Consider the following 17938-nt stretch of genomic DNA (forward strand, 5'->3'; position numbering starts at 1 on the left):
CCACACACGAACATTCACAGCTCAGACAGGAAATCTCGCAAAATCGCTTGAGATTAAATGTGACTTTAGAGTAAACAAATGGAGGTACTTGTGGACTATTTAAAACAGAGGGGAAAACAATACAAAAAGAAAAAGAAAAGGCGTTCTTTAAAGGAGTGGAGACAGCGTGACTACCGGACTTTCTGGTAAGTCAGAACAGCTGTTTTGATTTTATATTCCACTCCGTGCGTCCGTCACCTCGCTTTCTGATTGGCTGCACATCACATTCAGCAGGCTGTGAGCTTGTTTTGGCCGGAGGACGCAACACACACCGTGATATTGGGCCAAAAAAATCCAACATGTTCAATTTCCCCGATTTGCGATCGGAGCGCTCCTGACGGCCTTTTGAGCAGATCGGAGTGCTCTGAACACACCACACACGGCAGGAATATCTGATAAGATTATCGTGAGCGTCATCACAATTGTCAGGACGTCCTTAAGATTGTCGGAAGGGGAAGATTGGGTCCGATATCGGCCTAATTAACCTGCCGTGTGAACCCGGCCTTATTCGCTGTGCCTTTGAGTTCTGCCTCCTCAGTGGTTGTCATGGCAACCCCAGAAGCACCTGACTCTTGTTTAATCTGACACTGTCTGCAATCGACACACCTGGGGCATGGCACGTGATGCGGCCAGTAAAAAAAAACGGTGGAGTTTGGCAAAGAGGACAGGGAGGGACAGGTGCCATCGGACAGTGGCACGGAGCTGGGGGCAGCGGCAGGGGCTGCGTCCTAAGCGGTGTGGCGTGGAGAGCAGAGGGAGGAGAAGCTGCCGGAGAAATCGGGAACTGTACTGGTACAGGCACCACAGGGCAAGGGATCACACACAGCGGAGTATTTGTAGCGGCCCTTGGAACAGATGGCCTTTGGCGTTTGAAGTAGGTCCAGTGTTGGTGGCGTTGTGCTGGCTTTGCCTTTATGTTCCCTAGGGGAAGACTTTGACACACACTGGGTGTCAAGAGGACCCTCCCCAAATAAACTGACGTCTCAAAGACGCCCACAGAGTGACCGGACTCACGGACGCTTCGTTTGGGCCTGGACTGCTCACTCTCCACCCGCTGGCGTAGTTAGCTTCTTAATTTAGTGACTGCTCATTTTAACAGTGTTTTTATGTTTTTAAATACTTAAATTATTTGTTACATAAATTGTTAACTGCTACTGAGTGGTTGCCTTGTTTGTTTGCTCTAGCTCTCCTTTTCAATATCAGCTTTAATCGGCCAACTTCATTCATCAAATCTCATTTTTCTAAAAATTACAATATACCTTACTCTTTACCCCATCACATATTATTTATTTCTTCCGTCTCTCCCCTTTGAATCTGCTTAAGGCCATCTTTGTCAAAGCTGGTGCGTGAGAACCCACCTTGTGCCATTAATGATGATGATGACTTAAAATAAAGTTTTTGAAAATTAATCCCCAAAATTTTCATAATAAAAGATGCACATTATCGTGCCGTGTCCGAAGGCTGAGGCCAATCTGACAAAAAGCCAGAGATATGTGAGCCACATGGGCCAGCCAGACTGTGGTCCTGGGTTGGTTATGGGTTAATAGTCGGCTGCAACTGTCTTTATGGTTGCACTGCAGTTTCGGTGTATAGATACTTTTGCATGTTTGTTATCTAATCGTCCGCACTGAAAACACTTGCTCTTCTTTTTCTTGTACTGTTCTTTCACCTACTCAACATTCTTCATAATACCTGTAAAAGAATGTTGCTGCAGCGCGGCACATAAAAAGCCCTTGTGAGCTCCTGTCCCTTAAAAATTAAAAGCCCTTGCTTGGAAAGAAAAAGCTGTTACTTTCCCTCCGTTTCTCAGCCCCTGACAAATGCTGATGTTGTCGTTATCTTGAAAAATTAATATTTACATGTGGAGGACAGCGAGTGCGAGTCCGAAGTGATGCAATCTTGTCCCTTTAAGCTCCCTTTATGGCATAAAAGACAGGAGATAAAACAGCAGCCTCATAAATTAAACAGTATGATTGAGGTTAAAATGTATGTTCTTATCAGGGTGGTGTCATGTTATCATGTTGTCTCATGTTTAATTTGTACAAAACAGTGCAGTTGGTTTAAGCAGGAAACAAAACAGAAGTGTTTTTTCCATGTTGGTTTTTGCACACAGTGTTGCAGTCCTAGAAATCCTTCAATCCTGTGAATACACTGTGCATCATGTTACTTTTTTGCGTTTCTATCATGGTTTTCCATCTAGCAGATGCTCTAAGTGCTTTACACGTCACATTTACTGCCAGTACCCATTTTTTTTTTTCCAGCTGGGTGGACTGAGACAATGTAGATTAAGTGTCTTGTCCAAAGACAGACAGCATGAACGGGACTTGAACCCAGGTCTACATATTGGCAAACCATTGCTTTATCCACTGATCTACAATAGTGTTCAGAATAATAGTAGTGCTATGTGACTAAAAAGATTAATCCTGGTTTTGAGTATATTTCTTATTGTTACATGGGAAACAAGGTACCAGTAGATTCAGTAGATTCTCACAAATCCAACAAGACCAAGCATTCATGATATGCACACTCTTAAGGCTATGAAATTGGGCTATTAGTAAAAAAAAAAAAACAGTAGAAAAGGGGGTATTCACAATAATAGTAGCATCTACTGTTGAAGCTACAAACTCAAAACTGTTATGTTCAAACTGCTTTAGCAATCCTGTGAATCACTAAACTAGTATTTAGTTGTATAACCACAGTTTTTCATGATTTCTTCACATCTGCGAGGCATTAATTTTGTTGGTTTGGAACCATGATTTTGCTCATTTACTAGTGTGCTTGGGATCATTGTCTTGTTGAAACACCCATTTCAAGGGCATGTCCTCTTCAGCATAAGGCAACATGACCTCTTCAAGTATTTTGACATATCCAAACTGATCCATGATACCTGGTATGCGATATATAGGCCCAACACCATAGTAGGAGAAACATGCCCATATCATGATGCTTGCACCACCATGCTTCACTGTCTTCACTGTGAACTGTGGCTTGAATTCAGAGTTTGGGGGTCGTCTCACAAACTGTCTGCGGCCCTTGGACCCAAAAAGAACAATTTTACTCTAATCAGTCCACAAAATATTCCTCCATTTCTCTTTAGGCCAGTTGATGTGTTCGTTGGCAAATTGTAACCTCTTCTGCACGTCTTTTATTTAACAGAGGGACTTTGTGGGGGATTCTTGCACATAAATTAGCTTCACACAGGCGTCTTCTAACTGTCACAGCACTTACAGGTAACTCCAGACTGTCTTTGATCATCCTGGAGCTGATCAATGGGTGAGCCTTTGCCATTCTGGTTATTCTTCTATCCATTTTGATGGTTGTTTTCCATCTTCTTCCACGCGTCTCTGCTTTTTTTTGTCCATTTTAAAGCATTGGAGATCATTGTAGATGAACAGCCTTTAATTTTTTGCACCTGCGTATAAGTTTTCCCCTCTCCAATCAACTTTTTAATCAAACTACACTGTTCTTCTGAATAATGTCTTGAATGTCCCATTTTCCTCAGGCTTTCAAAGAGAAAAGCATGTTCAACAGGTGCTGGCTTCATCCTTAAATAGGGGACACCTGATTCACACCTGTTTGTTCCACAAAATTGACGAACTCACTGACTGAATGCCACACTAATATTATTGTGAACACCCCCTTTTCTACTTTTTTTACTAATAGCCCAATTTCATAGCCTTAAGAGTGTGCATATCATGAATGCTTGGTCTTGTTGGATTTGTGAGAATCTACTGAATCTACTGGTATCTCCTCTATCTCCTACACCGTGTTCTTAAGTACCTGGATGGGGGGGGATGCACTGTGAGAATGCTATTTTTGACTTCTCCAGTGCTTTTAATACCATCTACCCCAGCCTTCTCCAGGATAAACTCAACATCATGGCTGTGGACCCCCATTTAGTGAGCTGGATCTCAGACTATCTTACCAATAGGCCGCAGTTTGTCCGGGTGGGAGACTGCAGGTCTTCAACTCTGACTTGCTGTACTGGAGCACCTCAGGGCACAGTGCTCTCTCCTCTCCTCTTCACCCTCTACACCATGGACTTTCCTTACAACTCCAATACATGTCACATGCAGAAGTTCTCAGATGACACTGCAATTGTGGCATGTATTCGGCAGGGGGATGAGAGGGAGTACAGAGGCCTGGTGAAGGACTTTGTGCAGTGGTGCCGGCTGAATAAGCTCCAGCTGAACACCACTAAAACAAAGGAGATGGTGTTGGACTTTCGCCGGGCGCCACCCTCCTGCAGCCCATTAACATAGGTGGAGCGGAGGTGGAGGTGGTCTCCACGTATAAGTACCTGGGACTACATCTGGACAATAAGCTGAACTGGGCAGCCAACATGGACTCTGTTTATAAGAAGGGCCAGAGCAGAATGTATTTTCTCAGAAGGCTGGCCTCGTTCAGAGTCTGCCCTAAGTTAGTGCACCTGTTTTATTTGGCTATTATGTCCAGTGTTCATTTTTATGCCGCGGTGTGTTGGGGGGGCAGTGCTTTTAAGAAGGACATTCATCGACTGAACCGGCTCATTAAGAGGGCCGGTTCTGTAGTGGGTCTGGGCTTGGACTCTGTGGAGACAGTGGTGGAGTAGAGAACACTCATAAAGACCCATGCCATCCTGTCTAATGAGAGTCACCCGCTGAACTCTGTCTTCTCCATCCAGAGAAGTTCAGTAAGCTCGAGATTTCAGTCATTGAGATGTTCTACAGAGAGACTGAGGAACTCATTTGTTCCGCGTGCCATTAGGCTGCTTAATGAGGCCCTCGGCTGGGAGGGCAGGAGGGAAAATGTGTTTTAGCAGCTAGTTTTTAGTTATTATTTATTTATTTCTGTGATGGGCTTTGTTCCTTCCATTTTATTGTATCTTTTAATTCTATTTATCCTTGGAGCACAGATAATGCACAATTTCCCTTGGGAATAATAAAGTATTTGTCTGTCTGTCTGTCTATCTTGTTTCCCATGTAACAATAAGACATATACTCAAAACCTGGATTAATCTTTTTAGTCACATAGCACTACTATTATTCTGAACATTACTGTACCTGCATTACATGTACTGCTCTTACAGGCCTTGAGTTTTTTTTTTTTTTGGCCGTTTTGTCCCCTGATGCTGACAAAACACTTCCTCTTGTGTGCACATAAGATATCAGATTCCAGTGCTGTGATAAAAATCTTTTGTAACTGTGGGGTCACATATATCGCAACTCTGACTTTTATAAAGGTGGCGGCGTCGTTCATCCTAATCACTTAGCACGAGAGCCACACAACCAAATAAATAACTAAATACATAAGCTTTTCCATGTTTACTTGTATCGCCGACCTGCACTTGGGGTTGGGATGAAACAGGCTCAGGGAATACTGGAAGACAGGTTTAACGATTTACTGCCGTCTTTTCCCATTAGTCTCGTGTAAATCCACAGAAGGCACATGAGTTTATCTGTCCACAAAGCAAACAACCCAAACTGTTTTTAAGGATATTTTTCAACCATAATGTTTGAGTTAAGAGAAAGTAGGTGACAATTGTTAGGATCCAAGTTACAGCCAGTAAGATGCAAATTCTGCTATTTGTGAAAGTCAGGGTCAAAGATTGTTATTTATTTCAATCTGTCGAGATCAAAGAATCTTTTCCCATTGAAATCTTTGTGATGACATGAGGAATGAATGTTAAAATATGTACAAAAGCAAATGTATATCTACCAAAAAATGTAATCAACTCTTCATTGATCCAAAGACTATTTTGACACAAACTGTTACGGAAATGTGTCCTCTAGTTTTTGAGATACCTTGCAGTTGGATGAAATAATATATACACAGCTTTAGCAATACTGCCCTCTGGTGGTCTTTTGGCCTCCAGACTTTAAAACTAGGAGTTTGGTAGAAAACATAGAGCCCTACATATGAAGAACTAGAGTGGACAGTTGGCCATTCTCGCGCACCTGCAAGGAGATGGCGCTACCATTTTTGGCCGTCAACAAACAATAACAACACGGTTGTAAGCTTCGTGTATCTGTGATAAAAAAGCCGAAAAATACAGCCAAAATACCCCAGAGCTCTGCGAGTCATGGATGTATGAACCGGAGAAAGAAGGAAGGCAACATTTCCTTCATGTAAGTTTTTTTTTTAATGGTACAGCGCAGTCTCGTTTGAACCCCTGCGTGATATCATGGGATTTGACCACTTCCGGGGACAGCCAGCCAACGCGCAACACAAACACACTTCACACAGAAAAATGGGGTGTACTGTTTGGTTTTCAGCTGCAATCACTGAAGCAGTTGTGAATAGTGCAGGTTTTTTTTCAGTTCCCAGTGAAGGAGGGAAGATGAGGTAAATGAGAGGTTATGTCTAAGTTTTTAGCGAAGTACAATTTTTGCATCATATGCTCTTTCTTTTAACCCCTTTATCTCCCACCCTCAAACGAAATTACAGTACCCAGTTGGTGAAACGATCAAGGAATTTTTTTTCATTCACCACTTCGTCACAAATGTGCATGTGTAGTTTAATGTAACACTGAGTAACTGGACTTACAGTGTTTAAGCTACGATGTAAATCACCCTCGAGTTCCTTCTTAAAGTTACAGCTGCACGATCAGGAGAAAGTCAGTAGGGTGATGAAATTAGCTTTTTCGTGGCTTTACTGTCACAGCTTACACTCACATTGTTACTTCCAAACTGAAATGGAACGCACCATCTTTACAAATTTGGGTATTTTACATCATCTTTTGCCCGCTCTGAACATGTCACGAGGGTGTCTCCTTACGGGCACGTTCATACTATGGCAGCACTATAGGAAGCGCCCTCTGTGGTTCTTATATAGGGCTCTGTGGTAGAAAATAGTTAACCCACCCAGTAGACACTGCTGCACACCCAGCCAATCAACACACAAGTCCAGCACCGCTGTCCAAATGCCAGACTCAAAATATTAATAGATGTCGTGACGACTTCCACCTCGTGGCTCTTGCCACCTTGATACTGCTGAGCTTAGAGGCGACAAAAGAATCAGGGTCCAAAAGATGTCAGCTCACATCCGCTCAATTAATTAAAAGTTTGCTGAGGTTCTTCGCCACTAATTTCATCTATATTTCCACGTGCATGAATTTGAGAGTGGAAAGATAAACTACAGGGACGTGCTTCTGAAATCCAAGGGAACAAAAAAACCTGCACAGCTGACTTATGTGTTAGAAAGACTTGAATTATGCTGATGTGCACGTCAGCGGTGTTTCCCACTGCTCGCCGCCCCGTCTAGGCTTTATGTGTCCGTTTACGTGCAAATGTAATTTGTGTATGTGCAATGAGGGAGATAAAGATGAGGGGAGGTTATGACGGCTGGAGCACACGTAATATGAATAATTCATGAACCACCAGCAACCGCCTGACCATCTCCACAGCTTTAAACTGTGGGCCACGTCCCGATGCTTCTTCAACAGAGTTGTGTTTGTACATGAAAAACCCAGCAGTGCATGTTTTTGCGATAAATTAAAACTGCTACACCAGAGAGACCATGTCCTCTGGGTTCCTGCTGAAAATATTTTTATCTGTTCTTGCAAGTAAACACTTGACCTCATGAAGTAGATAGCAAAGCCATAAATATTTGGATTTTGACAAATTTGTTGTTTTACTTGTTTAGCGCAGCATATTGGAGTTGAACACAAATAATAAATATAAGGTTTTTGTATCTCGTCTCTCATTTTCTATATCCACTTACTCCAATCAAGGGTCAATGGATGGGTGGAGGCGGTTGTTGGAGCCTATCCCAGCAGGCACAGGGTACACCCTGGACAGGACGCCAGTCTATCACAGGGCAGATAAACACATGCACACCTACGGTGAATTAAAAGTTTCCAATTCACCCAACCTAGAACTGGAGGGAACCAACGCAAACAAACTCCACATGGAAAGGCCTCAGGTGGGAAGCAATCCAACAACCTTTTTGCTGTGAGGCAATAGTGCTAACCACTAAGCCACCATGCCAACACCCTCTCATTTTATATGGACCAAAGAAAATGGAACAAACTAGTATGCTCATGAATCACAAGTAAATAATAAAAAAATACGTTGTCACAAAATCTTTGCAGTTAATGACTGTCTTAAGTTTTGAACCCATAGAAATCACCAGATACCTGGTTTATTAATCAGCAGGTGCCCACTGCAGCTATATTCAGGGTTTTTTTTTTTTATAGTACTTAGGCTATTTTGCAAACGTGAAAAATGAACTTAATTCATTTCAGGTAGAACATTTTGCCTCTTACTAAATTCGATTTCATTTATATAGCACCAACCCTTACCAAAAAGTAGTACATGCAAGTATGTTTCAAGTATACTTACAGTTTACTTTTTATATACTTATCAGTACTATTTTTTGGTAAGGGAAATCACAACAAAGCTGCCTCAACGCGCTTCACACAAGTAAGGTCTAACCTTACCAACCCCTAGAGCAAGCACATAGATGACAGTAGTAAGGAAAAACTCCCTCTGATGATTTGAGGAAGAAACCTCAAGCAGACCAGACTCAAAGGGGTGACCCTCTGCTTGGGCCACGCTACCAACATAATTAACAATATGAATACACAGGAAATTGTGGGTCCTTCAGGTCCTTGTCTCTCTGCACAGCGTATGAGTTTTCACGCATTTTGACTGAATGTGAGCGGATAATAAAGTTCAAAACACCTCACAGTCCATCAATAAATACAAAGAACCCGTTCCATTGGAAGCTACTCCCGCACTGTAAGAACTACTTCTACCATATTTTTTGAAGAGGTGGAAAGTTTCAGATCATAAGTACTTAACTTCTCATCTCCACACTCTTACAGCTAGTTTATATCATAGTTTTTTTTGTAAACTCTCATTGATTCTGGTAATGCATTTTCTCAGTTGCTGACTTGGTCATACGTAGATATGCCTATCTCCTGTAGGTCAGGTCAAATCTGGTCTGGGAGAATGCTCTAATGTTGTTCATCACTGCATCCACCACACCATGGAACCACCCTGCGTCCTGGATAGCAACCACCCAGACAGCCAACTGGTCCATCCCCACCTCTCTAAAGTAACCATCTACAAGCCCTGGCAATAATTATGGAATCACCGGCCTCGGAGGATGTTCATTCAGTTGTTTAATTTTGTAGAAAAAAAGCAGATCACAGACATGACACAAAACTAAAGTCATTTCAAATGGCAACTTTCTGGCTTTAAGAAACACTATAAGAAATCAAGAAAAAAAAATTGTGGCAGTCAGTAACGGTTACTTTTTTAGACCAAGCAGAGGGAAAAAAATATGGACTCACTCAATTCTGAGGAATAAATTATGGAATCACCCTGTAAATTTTCATCCCCAAAACTAACACCTGCATCAAATCAGATCTTCTCGTTAGTCTGCATCTAAAAAGGAGTGATCACACCTTGGAGAGCTGTTGCACCAAGTGGACTGACATGAATCATGGCTCCAACACGAGAGATGTCAATTGAAACAAAGGAGATGATTATCAAACTCTTAAAAGAGGGTAAATCATCACGCCATGTTGCAAAAGATGTTGGTTGTTCACAGTCAGCTGTGTCTAAACTCTGGACCAAATACAAACAACATGGGAAGGCTGTTAAAGGCAAACATACTGGTAGACCAAGGAAGGCATCAAAGCATCAAGACAGAAAACTTAAAGCAATATGTCTCAAAAATCGAAAATGCACAACAAAACAAATGAGGAACGAATGGGAGGAAACTGGAGTCAACGTCTGTGACCGAACTGTAAGAAACCGCCTAAAGGAAATGGGATTTACATACAGAAAAGCTAAACGAAAGCCATCATTAACACCTAAACAGAAAAAAAACAAGGGTACAATGGGCTAAGGAAAAGTAATCGTGGACTGTGGATGACTGGATGAAAGTCATATTCAGTGATGAATCTCAAATCTGCATTGGGCAAGGTGATGATGCTGGAACTTTTGTTTAGTGCCGTTCCAATGAGATTTATAAAGATGACTGCCTGAAGAGAACATGTAAATTTCCACAGTCATTGATGATATGGGGCTGCATGTCAGGTAAAGGCACTGGGGAGATGGCTGCCATTACATCATCAATAAATGCACAAGTTTACTTTGATATTTTGGACACGTTTCTTATCCCATCAATTGAAAGGATGTTTGGGGATGATGAAATCATTTTTCAAGATGATAATGCATCTTGCCATAGAGCAAAATCTGTGAAAACATTCCTTGCAAAAAGACACATAGGGTCAATGTCATGGCCTGCAAATAGTCCGGATCTTAATCCAATTGAAAATCTTTGGTTGAAGTTGAAGAAAATGGTCCATGACAAGGCTCCAACCTGCAAAGCTGATCTGGCAACAGCAATCAGAGAAAGTCAGAGCCAGATTGATGAAGAGTACTGTTTGTCACTCATTAAGTCCATGCCTCAGAGACTGCAAGCTGTTATAAAAGCCAGAGGTGGTGCAACAAAATACTAGTGATGTGTTGGAGCGTTCTTTTGTTTTTCATGATTCCATAATTTTTTCCTCAGAATTGAGTGATTTCTTATTTTTTCCCTCTGCTTGGTCTAAAAAAGTAACCGTTACTGACTGCCACAATTATTTTTCCTGATTTCTTATAGTGTTTCTTAAAGCCAGAAAGTTGCCATTTGAAATGACTTTAGTTTTCAATCAATGAATTTCAATCAATTTTTTATATAGCGCCAAATCACAACAAACAGTTGCCCCAAGGCGCTTTATATTGTAAGGCAAGGCCATACAAGGCCATACAATAATTATGTACAGTGAGAAGGAAAAACTCCCTTTTAACAGGAAGAAACCTCCAGCAGAACCAGGCTCAGGGAGGGGCAGTCTTCTGCTGGGACTGGTTGGGGCTGAGGGAGAGAACCAGGAAAAAGACATGCTGTGGAGGGGAGCAGAGATCGATCACTAATGATTAAATGCAGAGTGGTGCATACAGAGCAAAAAGAGAAAGAAACAGTGCATCATGGGAACCCCCCAGCAGTCTACGTCTATAGCAGCATAACTAAGGGATGGTTCAGGGTCACCTGATCCAGCCCTAACTATAAGCTTTAGCAAAAAGGAAAGTTTTAAGCCTAATCTTAAAAGTAGAGAGGGTGTCTGTCTCCCTGATCTGAATTGGGAGCTGGTTCCACAGGAGAGGAGCCTGAAAGCTGAAGGCTCTGCCTCCCATTCTACTCTTACAAACCCTAGGAACTACAAGTAAGCCTGCAGTCTGAGAGCGAAGCGCTCTATTGGGGTGATATGGTACTACGAGGTCCCTAAGATAAGATGGGACCTGATTATTCAAAACCTTATAAGTAAGAAGAAGAATTTTAAATTCTATTCTAGAATTAACAGGAAGCCAATGAAGAGAGGCCAATATGGGTGAGATATGCTCTCTCCTTTAGTTTGTGAAGAAGATTCCCCATTTACATGAACAAATTGTAATCTATTAGACAAATATGATTCAAACCACCGCAGCGCAGTGCCTTTAATACCTATGGCATGCTCTAATCTCTGTAATAAAATTTTATGGTCAACAGTATCAAAAGCAGCACTGAGGTCTAACAGAACAAGCACAGAGATGAGTCCACTGTCCGAGGCCATAAGAAGATCATTTGTAACCTTCACTAATGCTGTTTCTGTACTATGATGAATTCTAAAACCTGACTGAAACTCTTCAAATAGACCATTCTTCTGCAGATGATCAGTTAGCTGTTTTACAACTACCCTTTCAAGAATTTTTGAGAGAAAAGGAAGGTTGGAGATTGGCCTATAATTAGCTAGATAGCTGGGTCAAGTGATGGCTTTTTAAGTAATGGTTTAATTACTGCCACCTTAAAAGCCTGTGGTACATAGCCAACTAACAAAGATAGATTGATCATATTTAAGATCGAAGCATTAAATAATGGTAGGGCTTCCTTGAGCAGCCTGGTAGGAATGGGGTCTAATAAACATGTTAATGGTTTGGATGAAGTAACTAATGAAAATAACTCAGACAGAACAATCGGAGAGAAAGAGTCTAACCAAATACCGGCATCACTGAAAGCAGCCAAAGATAACGATACGTCTTTGGGATGGTTATGAGTAATTTTTTCTCTAATAGTTAAAATTTTGTTAGCAAAGAAAGTCATGAAGTCATTACTAGTTAAAGTTAATGGAATACTCAGCTCAATAGAGCTCTGACTCTTTGTCAGCCTGGCTACAGTGCTGAAAAGAAACCTGGGGTTGTTCTTATTTTCTTCAATTAGTGATGAGTAGAAAGATGTCCTAGCTTTACGGAGGGCTTTTTTATAGAGCAACAGACTCTTTTTCCAGGCTAAGTGAAGATCTTCTAAATTAGTGAGACGCCATTTCCTCTCCAACTTACGGGTTATCTGCTTTAAGCTACGAGTTTGTGAGTTATACCACAGAGTCAGGCACTTCTGATTTAAAGCTCTCTTTTTTAGAGGAGCTACAGCATCCAAAGTTGTCTTCAATGAGGATGTAAAACTATTGACGAGATACTCTATCTCACTTACAGAGTTTAGGTAGCTACTCTGCACTGTGTTGGTATATGGCATTAGAGAACATAAAGAAGGAATCATATCCTTAAACCTAGTTACAGCGCTTTCTGAAAGCCTTCTAGTGTAATGAAACTTATTCCCCACTGCTGGGTAGTCCATCAGAGTAAATGTAAATGTTATTAAGAAATGATCAGACAGAAGGGAGTTTTCAGGGAATACTGTTAAGTCTTCTATTTCCATACCATAAGTCAGAACAAGATCTAAGATATGATTAAAGTGGTGGGTGGACTCATTTACTTTTTGAGCAAAGCCAATAGAGTCTAATAATAGATTAAATGCAGTGTTGAGGCTGTCATTCTCAGCATCTGTGTGGATGTTAAAATCGCCCACTATAATTATCTTATCTGAGCTAAGCACTAAGTCAGACAAAAGGTCTGAAAATTCACAGAGAAACTCACAGTAACGACCAGGTGGACGATAGATAATAACAAATAAAACTGGTTTTTGGGACTTCCAATTTGGATGGACAAGACTAAGAGTCAAGCTTTCAAATGAATTAAAGCTCTGTCTGGGTTTTTGATTAATTAATAAGCTGGAATGGAAGATTGCTGCTAATCCTCCGCCCCGGCCCGTGCTACAAGCATTCTGACAGTTAGTGTGACTCGGGGGTGTTGACTCATTTAAACTAACATATTCATCCTGCTGTAACCAGGTTTCTGTAAGGCAGAATAAATCAATATGTTGATCAATTATTATATCATTTACCAACAGGGACTTAGAAGAGAGAGACCTAATGTTTAATAGACCACATTTAACTGTTTTAGTCTGTGTGGTGCAGTTGAAGGTGCTATATTATTTTTTCTTTTTGAATTTTTATGCTTAAATAGATTTTTGCTGGTTATTGGTAGTCTGGGAGCAGGCACCGTCTCTACGGGGATGGGGTAATGAGGGGATGGCAGGGGGAGAGAAGCTGCAGAGAGGTGTGTAAGACTACAACTCTGCTTCCTGGTCCCAACCCTGGATAGTCACGGTTTGGAGGATTTAAGAAAATTGGCCAGATTTCTAGAAATGAGAGCTGCTCCATCCAAAGTGGAATGGATGCCGTCTCTCCTAACAAGACCAGGTTTTCCCCAGAAGCTTTGCCAATTATCTATGAAGCCCACCTCATTTTTTGGACACCACTCAGACAGCCAGCAATTCAAGGAGAACATGCGGCTAAACATGTCACTCCCGGTCTGATTGGGGAGGGGCCCAGAGAAAACTACAGAGTCCGACATTGTTTTTGCAAAGTTACACACCGATTTAATGTTAATTTTAGTGACCTCTGATTGGCGTAACCGGGTGTCATTACTGCCGACGTGAATTACAATCTTACCAAATTTACGCTTAGCCTTAGCCAGCAGTTTCAAATTTCCTTCAATGTCGCCTGCTCTGGCCCCCGGAAGACAATTGACTATGGTTGCTGGTGTCGCTAACTTCACATTTCGCAAAACAGAGTCGCCAATAACCAGAGTTTGATCCTCGGCGGGTGTGTCGTCGAGTGGGGAAAAACGGTTAGAGATGTGAACGGGTTGGCGGTGTACACGGGGCTTCTGTTTAGGGCTACGCTTCCTCCTCACAGTCACCCAGTCAGCCTGCTTTCCCGGCTGCTCGGGATCTGCCAGGGGGTAACTAACGCCGGCTAAGCTACCTTGGTCCGCACCGACTACAGGGGCCTGGCTAGCTGTAGAATTGTCCACGGTGCGGAGCCGAGTCTCCAATTCGTCCAGCCTGGCCTCCAAAGCTACGAATAAGCTACACCTAGTTTTGTGTCATGTCTGTGATCTGCTTTTTTTTCTACAAAATTAAACAACTGAATGAACATCCTCCGAGGCTGGTGATTCCATAATTTTTGCCAGGGGTTGTATATGCTACAACCAAGTGAAACATGGACATCCCCTGGGCCTCCTCTAGCCACTGGTGTTCTCAGCACTGAGGCACCTGCGTGCTGGATCAGAGAAATGTGCCACATGGCCAAAATGTCATAACTGATATTCCCTCACAATGCAAGTGATACTCCTCATCTCATTTGACATTGTCATTCCAGTGATTCCCAAGACTCCTCCAAAACGACCTCGTACTAAAGACGTAGTCAGGCTCCACTAGGGTGTTCTTGATCTGGCTATGTGTGATGATAGGGATTTTCTTCATCATTTCTTCAAGGAAAGACAACATTTGCTATCTGTGGTCCTCCACGCATTTTGAAATCAGTCATCTCACACTATAAAACATGAAACTTGGATCAACTTTTAAAAAAAATTCTGTCATTTAATTTTATGCCACTTATCCAAGAGTGGGTCACGGTGGCAGGAGACCAAGCAGTTCATCTCACACTTCCCAAATTGCTGTTAATTTGTTACACCTAAATTCATTAGTTTTTCCTCAAAGTATATTTAGAATGTGGTTGAAACCTTACATTCTAAATATACTTTGAGATAATGTAACAAATTTATCTGTAACATATTACAGTATTTTTTAAAACTGGTCTAAGTTTCACTTTTTTTCAGTGTAGCAGTGGGTTTCTAAAACAAAATATTAGCTTACTTCTAAGTATAAAATAATGAAGGAAAACACACAACCTGCCATGAATGCTTTTGGCCCATTAAAAATGACATAGAAAAAGTGTTATATTTCATACACTGTTCACCCAGTTTGGATGTAAATAACATTTAAAAAGGGATAGTCTGCATAGGACTCACACTACGATTTGTTTTCAACACCAATATGCTGTGGGAGACAAATAAGCATAATAAAAATGTCAACAGTAAAATATTTATAGGTCTATATGTAGCAAGAGGTAGTGGACAAACAAAATGAAAATTTCTGTTTGTTTGATATCAATTTGGCTCCATTTTTTTAAGCATATTCACACAGTTCAGCGGTCTCATCGCCATGCAGCACCCTGAACCTCCAGAAACACGACGGAAGACGAGACCTAAATCAAGTTCAGTTACGTTTGGAGGAAATATGTGGGGACAGAGTGGCGGTGAGGTGAGTTGTGTTGCTACATGGAAAAATGCAGATGGTGACAGATGAGAGATGACAGACAGACAGACATTTTATAATCTCTTTTAAATCTTAAGTGAAAAAATAAAGAGAAGACTTTATGAAAATAATTAAAAGGAAGCACCAATGATATAACAGTTACCATCTAAATAAAATTCAACAGTAGAGAGCTGCAACATGACGGATACTCAACACTAAACCCACAAGAAGAAGAAAGTGCAATGACTGAAAAGTTGTGCATTCAACATTACAGTTCTGGGATTAGATGTGAAGAAATAAAATTCGGTTTTGAGTTTTTTGGGTCATGTATTTGACAGTGTGGCCATGTGCAGGATTCTACTAACAATTTTTGTTTTTTAATCATGAGAGTTTCCGTTAACTGATCTCCACGCTCATGTTCCATATTACATCATTACACAGGCGTAACACCAACTGAGTTGGGATCAGAAACATGGCAGTACATTTATTCAGGACTGAGCTCAGTTCACGTTCAGATCAGTGTAATTTTACCATGTTTAAATAAAACACAACAAAGTATCGATGAAAATAAATGTGCTGCCATTAAGGGTTAAACTGCATTCTCAGCTTCTGTTTTAATTCCATTGAGCTGAAAATGAACTGATTTCAAACCTGAGGTGTTAACTTCTACTCTTGTGAATATTATTACTCTGCAGCAACCAGGGGAATAGAGGTCAAAAGGTCAAGGACCATAACCTGCATGCTGCTGTTCCACCCAAAATGTTCTGGTTGTGAAACCAGTTTCATGAACCCAAAATGCCAGTGAACTAGTCTGCATTTAAACCAAGTTATTCATATGAGACTAAGGTGTCAGTTTCAATGCTTCATTCGAATTTCGATTTTCTGATGTTTAAAAAAAATGCCTTCTGAAGTCAAAATTCCAACATGGAAAGTCAGGGATGTAACCGGTATAATTCACTGTTTTGTCATCACCCATAATGCAGCTATTGCTACGCAATGGTGCATGCACATGGAAAGTGTTGAAGAGTTCTGGTTTGGCACTGACCTCTTTACTTCAAGTTATTTGTTGTTTTTCCATTCATACCCACGATGAGTGTATGTAAACTCTGACCACAATTGTACAGACAGTTACTGGATAAACCTGCAACTTGAAAATATATTAAACTGTTTAAAAAGTGTGAAAATATCAGCAAAGTTTAAAGCCACTCATTTGGCTTGCTAACGTAGCTAGCTTGTTTGCTAATTGATTGGTAAGTGCAGCAGAAATTAAATGACTAATCGATTATTTAATTGACATGGTCAACTATTTATTAGCATGTTTTTGATTATTGGAGGAAAACAACAAAGAAACGGGGAGAACATGCAAACTCCACAGAAAGGAGCAGGTGGGAAGCAATCGCAGGACGTTCTTGCTGTAAGACAACAGTGCTAACCACTAATCCACCATGGTCAGGTACTTAACTAATAAGTTAAGTCATATATGAGGAAAAAATAATAATTTCATTGGCTTTGTTTTTTTGCTAGCATTACAAATAGAAGGATTTGAACTTTTTTCTGGTTTTAAAAGGTTCTACATTGATAAAGACTAGTACAAAATTTTTTTAAAAATGATTTAAAACATATTACAACCTGGCTGAAACCAGATATTAGATATCAACAGTAAAATGTGTTAAACTGACTTTAATGAAATTAGAGACAGTTCCACTTTAAATGGTTTGATCGAATCGGCAAAGTGCTTCTAAGCTGCTGTAAATTAACTTGAATTGAGGAATGCATGTTATGTCCCACTTATGTAGCTCAAACGCAGTGGTTCTAATCATAAAATGTCAAATGTATTACTGTCCATTTCTGTAAGTCAGCTAAACAGTGTCTAAAATAGAGGGAATTATCATATTACCTAGCTAATCCAAAGTTATGAAACACTGCTCAGTTGAACTCTAAAGTGCTCAAAATACAGACTGATGAAGTTTGACCTCAGTTGATGTCAGTACTACTAATTAAAATACATCCCTTTTTCAGCTTACTTTTAATTTGTGATGCAACTAGCATGGTAGCTAGCCTCATCGCTATAATTTCGAAACAAGTCAGCTACTGTAGCTGGGCTAGGTAGCATGTAACTGGTTTGAAATAGACCTTATTTATGATCAAATAATGTGCTGGTATAGGCACATGTGGAGGTGTTTGGCTGCTAAGTGATTTCACTAAATCATTTCGACTTGCAGATGTGTTAGATATTTGCATCTGATAATTAGCTCCACAATGGCAACACAATAGCCATGCCCAAATTTCAGCCCCACCCATTTAGCTAAACCAGACAAGTCAAATTTAACAATTCCTACAGTGACCATAGTTTTAGTCTTTGTCATGAGATGTCTTCACAGTTCCCTCTGTA

Source organism: Thalassophryne amazonica, chromosome 16 (assembly GCF_902500255.1).
Source record: "Thalassophryne amazonica chromosome 16, fThaAma1.1, whole genome shotgun sequence".
Taxonomy (NCBI): Eukaryota; Metazoa; Chordata; class Actinopteri; order Batrachoidiformes; family Batrachoididae; genus Thalassophryne; species Thalassophryne amazonica.